Here is a 10000-nt window from a genome sequence, read left to right as displayed (position 1 = left end):
CTATCTTGTTAAGATGGCAACACATTCTAGGAAAGGTTTTGTTATGATATATATTCACCTTAAATAAATATGACATATTTCAATAACAACCAGTAAAACATACCTTTGTAGTTCTTTAATGATTCTTACGCGGCATTTCACATCAAGACTATTAGATTAGAACACACTAGCGCACAAATACAAACACACACAATCACGATGTTTTGACTTACCTTTTTTCTGACGTTTGGATAAGATTCTGTCTTAGAGATAAGTTCAAAGAGAGCCAGAAGGTTAGGGCGTTTTCGGCTTTCATAGATCAACGAAAGAGTTTTACAATACGACTATCCTCGCTACATCTGAGTTTCCTATAATTAACGTATTTATGGAGTGCATATTTTCAATGTACATAATAGGAATGACTAGAAAAGCACTCTGCGAGCGAGTGCAGAACTCCACCAAGGCAGCTTATTTCTTGACCTTGACCTTTGACCTGGGACTTTCAAATCTGAATCACTTTTACGTCTCAACATAACAATTGATCAAAGAAAGTTTCACTACTCTGTGGGTAAAATTGTGGCCAGGAAGTTGTTTACATATAAACAAACAGAAAAACAAGGGAGAAAATATAACCTACCCCCCACTTTCGTTGGCGGAGGTAATGAACATCGGGGAACTCATGTGCTAGTTGGTATTGAAAGAAAAGGCATCTAATAGCTAAAAGGTGATAGTAGTAAGTATGTATGTATGTATGCACATATTTCACAGGAACACGTGATGCTTACGTGAGAAACACCACAAGGAACATGAAACAGTATATGGTCATGGCCAGTTTCGCCTCTGTTAAGAGACTTCACTTTCAGAACTGGTTTTAATAGACAAAACCAGTCACGGCCATGCACCGTTTCATTCTGTTTGTGAAATATATGTACGTATGTAAAACACTACAATGTAGGTCCTTGTGGCTTCGAGCTAAGTGGTCTGTCACAGAGGCCCACTGGAATAATGTCGCATTATTGTGAAAACGTACATAAGTGTCTCTCCTGAACGTACACCAATAATAAGTTTCATCACGCGTTACGTGGGTGGGATATAATAGAATAAAATGGCAGCACAAGAATATAAGAAATAAAATGCCAATGCCAATTCAGAAGATAGTGATATATACACCAGCGGGAAAAGTAAATAATCTGACCGCAGATGGTTTAACCAAATCTGTAATATGGATCTCTCGTAAATACGAGAAGAAAATGGTAAACATCTGATAAGAATCACAACTAACGTCTCAAAATGAGACTAATTTACTCATGATTTAAAGACCATTTGAATTCATCAAGGTCCCGCGCATGCAAATGAAAACCACAAGGTTCAAACCAAACCCACACCATTGCATCAATCTTACGTGATCTAATGCAGTGCCAAAGGGATAGAGGCAAAGAAATTAACTCCATCATATTCATGAAAAAGATCAAGAGATAGGGTGGGGTGGGGATGGAGTATCAGGGAATAAGAGGAAACACGTACTTGAAAGAATAGTGTAACCCAAATGGACATATGCAATAGGGCGTTTGGGGTTCTTCACCTCCCCTAGATAGTAAACATTAAGCTAATGGTATTCTCAACCGTTGTTGTGTACCACGTAAAGGGTTATTGCGTAATGATGCTAAGTGAAAGCCGCTGCTGCTTCTCTCTCTCTCTCTCTCTCTCTCTCTCTCTCTCTCTCTCTCTCTCTCTCTCTCTCTCTCTCTCTCTCTCTCTCCCCTATATATATGTATATATACCCTATATATATATATATATATATATATATATATATATATATACATATATATATATATATATATAATATTTCACGACACATTTCTTTCATTTGAGGTGGCAGCAAACGAGGAGTTCAAACTTTTATCATCTTAGAATATAATAAAAAAAGTGTGAATACTAGAGCCAACCCATTTACCTTACCCAAGCAAATAATGTTCCTTATTCACAGGTGGGTGTACTTGTAGGAGTTAGACGATATCACATACGGTCTGGCAAGGTTCGCAGCCTGAGCTCTGAATACCTATCACACAATGTCCATGATCCCTCCTCTCGCTCACTGAGGTAAGGTTATGTTTCAATGAATCTGATTGAAATACAAAGACTCATATCTATCTATCTATCTATATATGTCAACACACTCGTGTGTGCACGTGTGTGTTGATCTGAATTAATTGCAAACACCTATCTATCTATATTTATATATATATATATATATATATATATATACATACATATATATATACATACATATATATATACATATATATATATATATATATATATATATATATATACATGACATACGCACATATACATGTGTATATATATATGTATGTTTATACTGCATATAAGTGTATGTGTACATATACATACATGCATACACGCATATACAGTATATATACAAAATATTTAAACAGAAAGACATCTCTATTTGATAAAGCTTTTGAATTGTGACCTATCTTTTATTTTCTGTATCATGCCATTAATAATTCAAAGCTCTCCTTTATAATCTACATGTGTCATATTCGTACAAATGATACTAATTTTTAGATAATTAAGGCTTACACAGTCTATTGAAAATAGCTATGAACCCCCCCCCCCCACTCTCTCTCTCTCTCTCTCTCTCTCTCTCTCTCTCTCTCTCTCTCTCTCTCTCTCTCTCTCTCTCTCTCATTTTATTTCTGTTACATGCAAGACACAAACAATGCTATAAAATGGTCCCCCCCCCTCTCTCTCTCTCTCTCTCTCTCTCTCTCTCTCTCTCTCTCTGTTGCAACGCAGTGCCATGATCATGCAAAAAGTAGTCGTCAAGCGTGGTTTTGGCATTGCAACGCTTCAAGGCCAAATGATTCCAAGTTCATTGCACGCGTCTTACAGAGTTGATGACAGATGTGCTTGCACAAGCGAATGCAAATTAAAGTTGGCCTTGGGCTCAAAGAACGTCATATAGAAATAGACTGTTTTGATTTAAATGAAAAAATATATTTGGATTATAATTAACCGATCAATCAATGTCTGTCCTTATCTCATGTTTCATTGGCACCCATTGCCCTCATATCATACTCTAGACTTCCCCAAGTTGTTTCTTTAAAATAAAATTGTTTAAATCTAGACGCAAATCGATCTTTATTCACTTGAAAATTAAGGATCATGAATACTCATTCACTTCAATTTGCTTGGTATCTCAGGGTTCATTATCGCCCTTTTGGATTTAGATTTAAGAATTTGGACCATACGACCCGGGACGCCATTTAACACCCCTAGACAATTGGGGACAAAACCTAGCAGTTGCAGTCATCATCATCATCTCCTCCCACGCCTATTGACGCAAAAGGCCCCAGTTAGATTTCGCCAGTCATCTCTGAGCTTTCAAATCAATACTTCTACATTCGTCATTTCCTACTTCACGCTTCATAGTGCTCAGCCATGTAGGTCTGGATCTTCCAACACTTCTAGTGCCCTGAGGAGTCCAGTTGAAAGTCTGGTGAACTAATCTCTCTTGGGGAGTACAGTTGCAGTACGCAGAAAAAACTAGATAGGTTGGAATCGTAACCGGAAGTATTGTAGAGAGCAAAAAAGTGATGGAAAGAAGGGGCCGGAGGAACGATACAAAGACCTTATCAACAATGTTCCTCTCACAACAAATCTTGTTATCTTTTACAAATTTCATTCGTTAGTGCGTAGCTCACTCTCATATCCTGTCTTGAGCATACGTGAAACGTTACACTTCCACTTGAAGTATAAATTTCAGAAATGAGTTTGCAAGCTCCATAGCCATGATCCCACTTTCAGTTGAAATTATATGATAAAAACGCTTGGTGTTCAGTGTCTATGTGTTACTGGCGGTCACCCATTTTATTAAAGAAAAGACTAAAGACGTATAATTTGATTAATGTAGTAAAAGATAAAAATCTTACGAAGGTAAATGGGTTAGTTTCTTATGAAAAAAAAAAACAGAAATATTCATGAGAAAACGAACTAATGCTTTCGAATATTGTTTAAAAACTAAGGGTTATATTTCTATAATAACTCAGTATTCCATGAGGGAATTTCAGCAAAATTAAATAAAAATAGGATTGAATACCATAAAATCAATACCTATTAAAAAATGGAATTTTAAAAAATTAAACGATGAAACTACTACATTACACTTTCATAACTAAATGAGATTTGATTTATTGCGATTACAACTTAAAAACAGAATACGGCAGAATCTTAAGTGAATTCTTGCTGGAGGAGTCCATTCAAATATGCAAACCACAGCCTTTAACCATTCACTCAAATTCCGCTCAAGTGCTTTAAAGCAACTGCACTATTATATACCAAGACAACTTTTTTATTATTTGTCAGCATCAGTGTCAGAGCAAGACTTACTGCAACAGTCTACGGGACACCACTGAATGTTTGGGTCTCTCTCTCTCTCTCTCTCTCTCTCTCTCTCTCTCTCTCTCTCTCGCTCTCTCTCTCTCTCTCTCTCGCTCTCTCTCTCCCTCCCTCTCTCTCTCTCTCTCGTGCAATATATATATATATATATATATATATATATTATATATATATATATATAATATATATATATATATATATATATATATATTATATATATACAGTATATATACACACACATATATCACGCAGACTAGAATGTCATTTCGAGTGATCTTTTGCATTTGAATTGGGTAAAATTGTATTAAAAGTGTTGTGCCTATTGTTCTCTAGAATGAGAATCTGGTAAATATAATTGACAGAAGTATCCCTTGTCGTGTGTTAACCCTTTCACCCCCAATGGACGTACCGGTACGTTCTTGATATATTGAGTGAAAGACAACCCCCTTGGTTCAATGATGATTGTAGACTTGCTCATTTGGAGGAGCAGGAGGCCTATCATCTTTGTAAAGGTAATAGACCACATTTAACTCGGAATAAGTATAATCAGCTACGAGATGGTGCTCAGAGATTTTATGATTCAGCTGAAAAGGAAAACAATGTGACCTTGAAAGAAAAACTTTCTGGTACATTCCTGGAACAGCAGTTCTGGGCTACCCTTAAATCTACACTCTTTGGCGTAGACTTAACAGTTCCTCCTTTACTTAAATCAAATGGCTGTCACTCACTGTCCAGAGGGAAAGGCAACCCTCATGGCTGGTGCGTGTGACAGTAAGCAGAATATTGAGAAACTCTAACTTCCTCATTCCTATTATCCCAGGGTAAATACTACTACTGCAGATAAGCTTTTCGGAACCGTGAAATTAAAGCGCTCTTTATGGACCTTTATGCTTATGGAGCTATAGACTCAAATGGTATCTTTACTGTTTTTTTTTTTCTTTTTTTTATAAAGAGCGAGGATTTCTTAGCTTCTAAGTTGTTGGTTAAATTCCGCAAGTTAGCAACAAAATGTTCTTTTCGTACTTCTTGGAAAATTGGTAATGTTAATGCAATAGATAGCCTAATTGTGTTTGTGATGGCTCTGGCCCTGCTGGTTACCTCACAATTCCACAATTCCTATAACATCTAACGTTTTTGGCAATTCCATAATTCCTATATCTAGACGTTTTGGCAATTCCATAATTACTTTATCTAACGTTTTTGGCAATTCCATAATTATTATATCTAACGTTTTTGGTAATTCCATAATTCCTATAACATCTAACGTTTTTGGCAAAACGTGTAAATAAGAGTGCCTCAATTCCATCTCCTGAATATAGATCTGGGGATGATGAATCATTTAATGCAGACCTCGTAAAATTAGAGCATGGTGCACATTATGGGGCATGAAGCTGAACCCTAAAAAAAACTTAAAAGTATGACTGCAAGTAGGCTCGAGACATTGGCTCCTAACCATCCGGATCGGGTTCTTTGTTGAAGCCCTTGGGCTCATAGCATCCTAGTTTCCAAATACGGTTTTAGCTTATTTGATAATAATAACATATATCATACTACACACACACACACATACATATATATATATATATATATATAGAGAGAGAGAGAGAGAGAGGAGAGAGAGAGAGAGAGAGAGAGAGAGAGAGAGATGAGAGAGGAGGAGAGAGAGAGAGAGAGAGAGAGCCTTACCTATTATGCCTTATTTTTTGTTTGGGTTCCCCCAGGTCCCTCAGTGTGAGGCACCTCGTATATCCACCAGAGAGTTGCTAATGCATCTTCCGGTGTATTTTGCATCTTCCAGTCTTGGATGGTCTGGGATGCATCTTAGGTATTTATCGAGCTTATTCTTAAACACATCTACGCTCACTCCTGATATGTTTCTTTAGATGAGCTGGCAGCACATTAAATAGTCGCTGCATTATCGATGCTGGTGCGTAGTGGATTAATGTCCTGTGCGCCTTTCTTAGTTTACATGGTATATTTTTTGGCACTATTAATCTACCTCGGCTTGCTCTTTCTGATATTTTTAGCTCCATGATGTTTCAGTAATTCCTTCTATTGCTTCATGCTTGTATTATCATGTAGCATTCTCTTCTCCTTTCTAGCTGTATAGTTTTAAAAATTTCAGTCTTTCCAGTAGTCAAGGTCCTTAACTTCTCTATTCTAGCAGTATAGGACCTTTGTACACTCTCTATTTGCGCAATATTCTTTTGGTAGTGTGGGTACCATATACATTGGCAGTACTCGAGTGTACTACGTACATAAGTTTTGTAAAGCATAATCATGTGTTCAGCTTTCCTTGTTTATAAATTGTCTGAATAACATTCCATTTTTGCTTTACATTTAGCCAACAGTGTTGCTATTTGGTCGGTTGCATAACATATTCCTATTTACATTACACCAAGGTCTTTAATTGCTTCCTTGTTTGTGATTGTCTCATTATTAGGTCCCTTGTATGCATATACCATTCCTTCTCTGTTTCCATAATTTATTGATCCGAATTTATCGGAGTTAAATACCATCCTATTTATCTCCGCCCATTCATATATTTTGTTTAGATCTCTTTGTAGTGAGTTCCTATCTTCATCACAAGTAATTTCTCTACTTATTCTTGTGTCATCGGCGAAACTTCTCACTACGGAGTTTTTAACATCACAGTCTATGTCTGAGATCATAATAACAAACAGCAGTGCAGCTAATACCGTACCTTGTGGCACACCAGATATACCTGGGCTTCATCTGATTTCTCGTCATTTGCAACCACTATCTGTTTTCTGTTTTGCAGGAATTCTTTTACCCATTTTCCTATCTTTCCCACAATATTATGCTTTCTCATTTTTTTCTCCAATATGTTATGGTCTACCTTGTCAAAGGCTTTTGCAAAATCTAGATAGATCACATCTGTGTCTTTTTCATTTATCATATTTTTGTATATGTTTTCATTAGTGTGCTATCAGTTGGGTCTGTGTACTTTTTCCAGGCACGAAACCGTGTTGACCCATATTAAACAAATTATTTTTAACCAAATGGTTCATTATTTTCTTTTTTATTACCCTCTCATACACTTTCATAATATGTGATGTTAGACTAACAGGTCTATAATTGCTTGCCTCTAGTCTTGATCCACTTTTGAAGATAGGGGTTATATAAGCTAATTTATGTTTAACATATATCTCGCTCATATCTACAGAGAGAGAGAGAGAGAGAGAGAGAGAGAGAGAGAGAGGAGAGAGAGACGAGAGAGAGAGAGAGGAGAGAGAGAGAGAGAGGAGAGAGAGAGAGAGAGAGAGAACCTGATTTACGCTGTGCTGTCTATGAAGATTTTCGTAAGCGAAAAGAACAGTAAATGAAAATTAGGAATCAACTTTCGGCAAGAAAAAAAGTCGATTGAAAATGATGGAAAAGATGAAACTATTGAATAAAACCACTCTATCAACATTATCATTAATGTCATTCAAAATAGATATATATAATATATATATAATATATATATATATATAATATATATATATATATAAACCACAGAATTAGAAATACAATGACGAACACACAGATATTCACAATATAGTACTTTTAGAAAATGAATTTCGTTTCTGGAATATACAGTACGGTCATCACACCCACGTTCAGTTTCTATGGTTCTACTCCATCTCTTGTAATTTAATTTATCACTGAATACATACAATATTGCTTTATATCAGTTTTTCACTACTTCTCTTGTTGTTTATTAATTTTCTTCATTTCCTTTTCTTACTGGACTATTTCTCCTGATGGAACTCTTGGGCTTATAGCATCCTGCATTCCCAACTAGGGTTGTAGCTTAGCTAATAATAATAACCCTCATCATCATCATCATCTCCTTTTACGCCTATTGACGCAAAAGGCCTCTAGTAATAATAATAATAACAACAACAACAACAACAACAACATTTATAACAACACAACAACAACAACCAACAAACCGGAATTGCGCTTTATAAGTGCCCTCTGACAAGACTCATTTGTGTAAGGTGTCCTAAAAATCAACATTTTTCGTAAGCAACTATACTCTAGATTACATGTCAAATTAACCAAGGAAAACTAAATTATTTTCTTATATTAAATTACAGCATGACCTTTTCGTACCTGCTTAAGTGCCACGTTCCACGTGTCTCCCCTATTAGGAATCCAATTAAGTTTAGACGCATCTATTTGAGCATTCCAACGTCTGCGGATTTTTGTTTGTTGGTGGACATTGAGAAATGTTTACTTGCAGTATCAAAATAAATTTTACAACTTTTTATATTATTATTATTATTATTATTATTATTATTATTATTATTATTATTATTATTATTATTATTATATTATATATCATGATTTTGGTAGTAGACCCTCTTCAAGGCATGTCTCACTGAATATAATTGCTACCTCAGTAGCATTGATTTTGTACACCTTAAAAATATGGTTTCCGATTGTGGAAAACTTCCTATTATTATTATTATGTCGTTGTTGTTGCTGTGGTGGTGGTGGTGGTGGTTACAAACCTAGTTGGAAAAGCAAGATGCTATAAATCCAGGCGCCCCAACAAGAAAATAGCCCAGTTAGGAAAGGAAACAAGGAAAAATGAAATATTTTAAGAACTAACATTAAAATAAATATCGCCTATATAAACTACAAAAACTTTAACAAAACAAGAGGAGAGAAATAAGATAGAATAGTGTGCCCAAGTGTACCCTCAAGCAAGAGAACTCTAAACCAAAATAGAGGAAGACCATGGTACAGAGGCTATGGCACTACTCATAATTTTCTCCAAAAGTTTTAACATTTTCCCTTCACCTTTCACTTTCAGAGGGGTTAACACACACACACACACACACACACACACTCTCTCTCTCTCTCTCTCTCTCTCTCTCCATCTCCTCTCTCTCTCTCTCTCTCTCTCCTCATCTCTCTCTCTCTCTCTCTCTCTCTCTCTGTAAGGTAAGGTAGAAATCCCGCCCTCCTCTGATCCTAGTCAATTCTAGATGAACCCAGAAAGATGAACCAAGAAATTCAATCCATCATGTACGTAAACAATGTCCCTCCATTTGCCGTGTGAATTTCATCTGAGAAGCTAATGCCATACAATAGCTGGAAGACACTCAGTAGAGAGCATGCCTTTGCCACGCCATGTAATCTATTTTGTTCTAACTCCAATGCGTACTTGTATTTCGATTCATTTTTTTAATGTAATGTATTGGTCCTTGGGTCATACCCCACATGTCCACCAAGTTTCGGTGAAATTGGTCCTGTAGTTTTTAGGTAATGTTAACAAAGAAAAAATAAACAAACAAAATATTTGCTATTACTAAACATTACGATTATTTCAAAATTTTGCTGCGTATTTGTGCTATATCCAAAATGTTACAGATTCACCAGTGGGTCATACCTAACATAATTCACAAGTTTGGCTAAAATCGGTACAGTAGTTTTTAGTGTAAAGTTACTCACAACCACAGAAACAAACGACGCGATTTTGTCGAAGGCAATTAGTAAAGATATAAAACAATCATTTTGTTTCTTCTACTATGCATCTAACTCCCCTTATTGGTTTTTTCCTCGTCCACTTCTATCGGCA

The 10000-nt window shown here is 36.0% G+C and overlaps 1 protein-coding gene across 7 annotated transcripts in view; it reads right to left on the bottom strand.

The window, feature by feature from the left end:
• Positions 1-10000, bottom strand: part of LOC137656889 (ATP-sensitive inward rectifier potassium channel 12-like) — a 459802-nt gene that overhangs the window by 43656 nt on the left and 406146 nt on the right. The gene's annotated exons all lie outside the window — the stretch shown is intronic.

This window comes from Palaemon carinicauda, chromosome 17 (assembly GCF_036898095.1).
Source record: "Palaemon carinicauda isolate YSFRI2023 chromosome 17, ASM3689809v2, whole genome shotgun sequence".
In the NCBI taxonomy this organism is placed as follows: domain Eukaryota; kingdom Metazoa; phylum Arthropoda; class Malacostraca; order Decapoda; family Palaemonidae; genus Palaemon; species Palaemon carinicauda.
The sequence above is the reverse complement of the archived record's forward strand: the minus strand, read 5'-3'. Positions and strand labels throughout refer to the sequence as shown.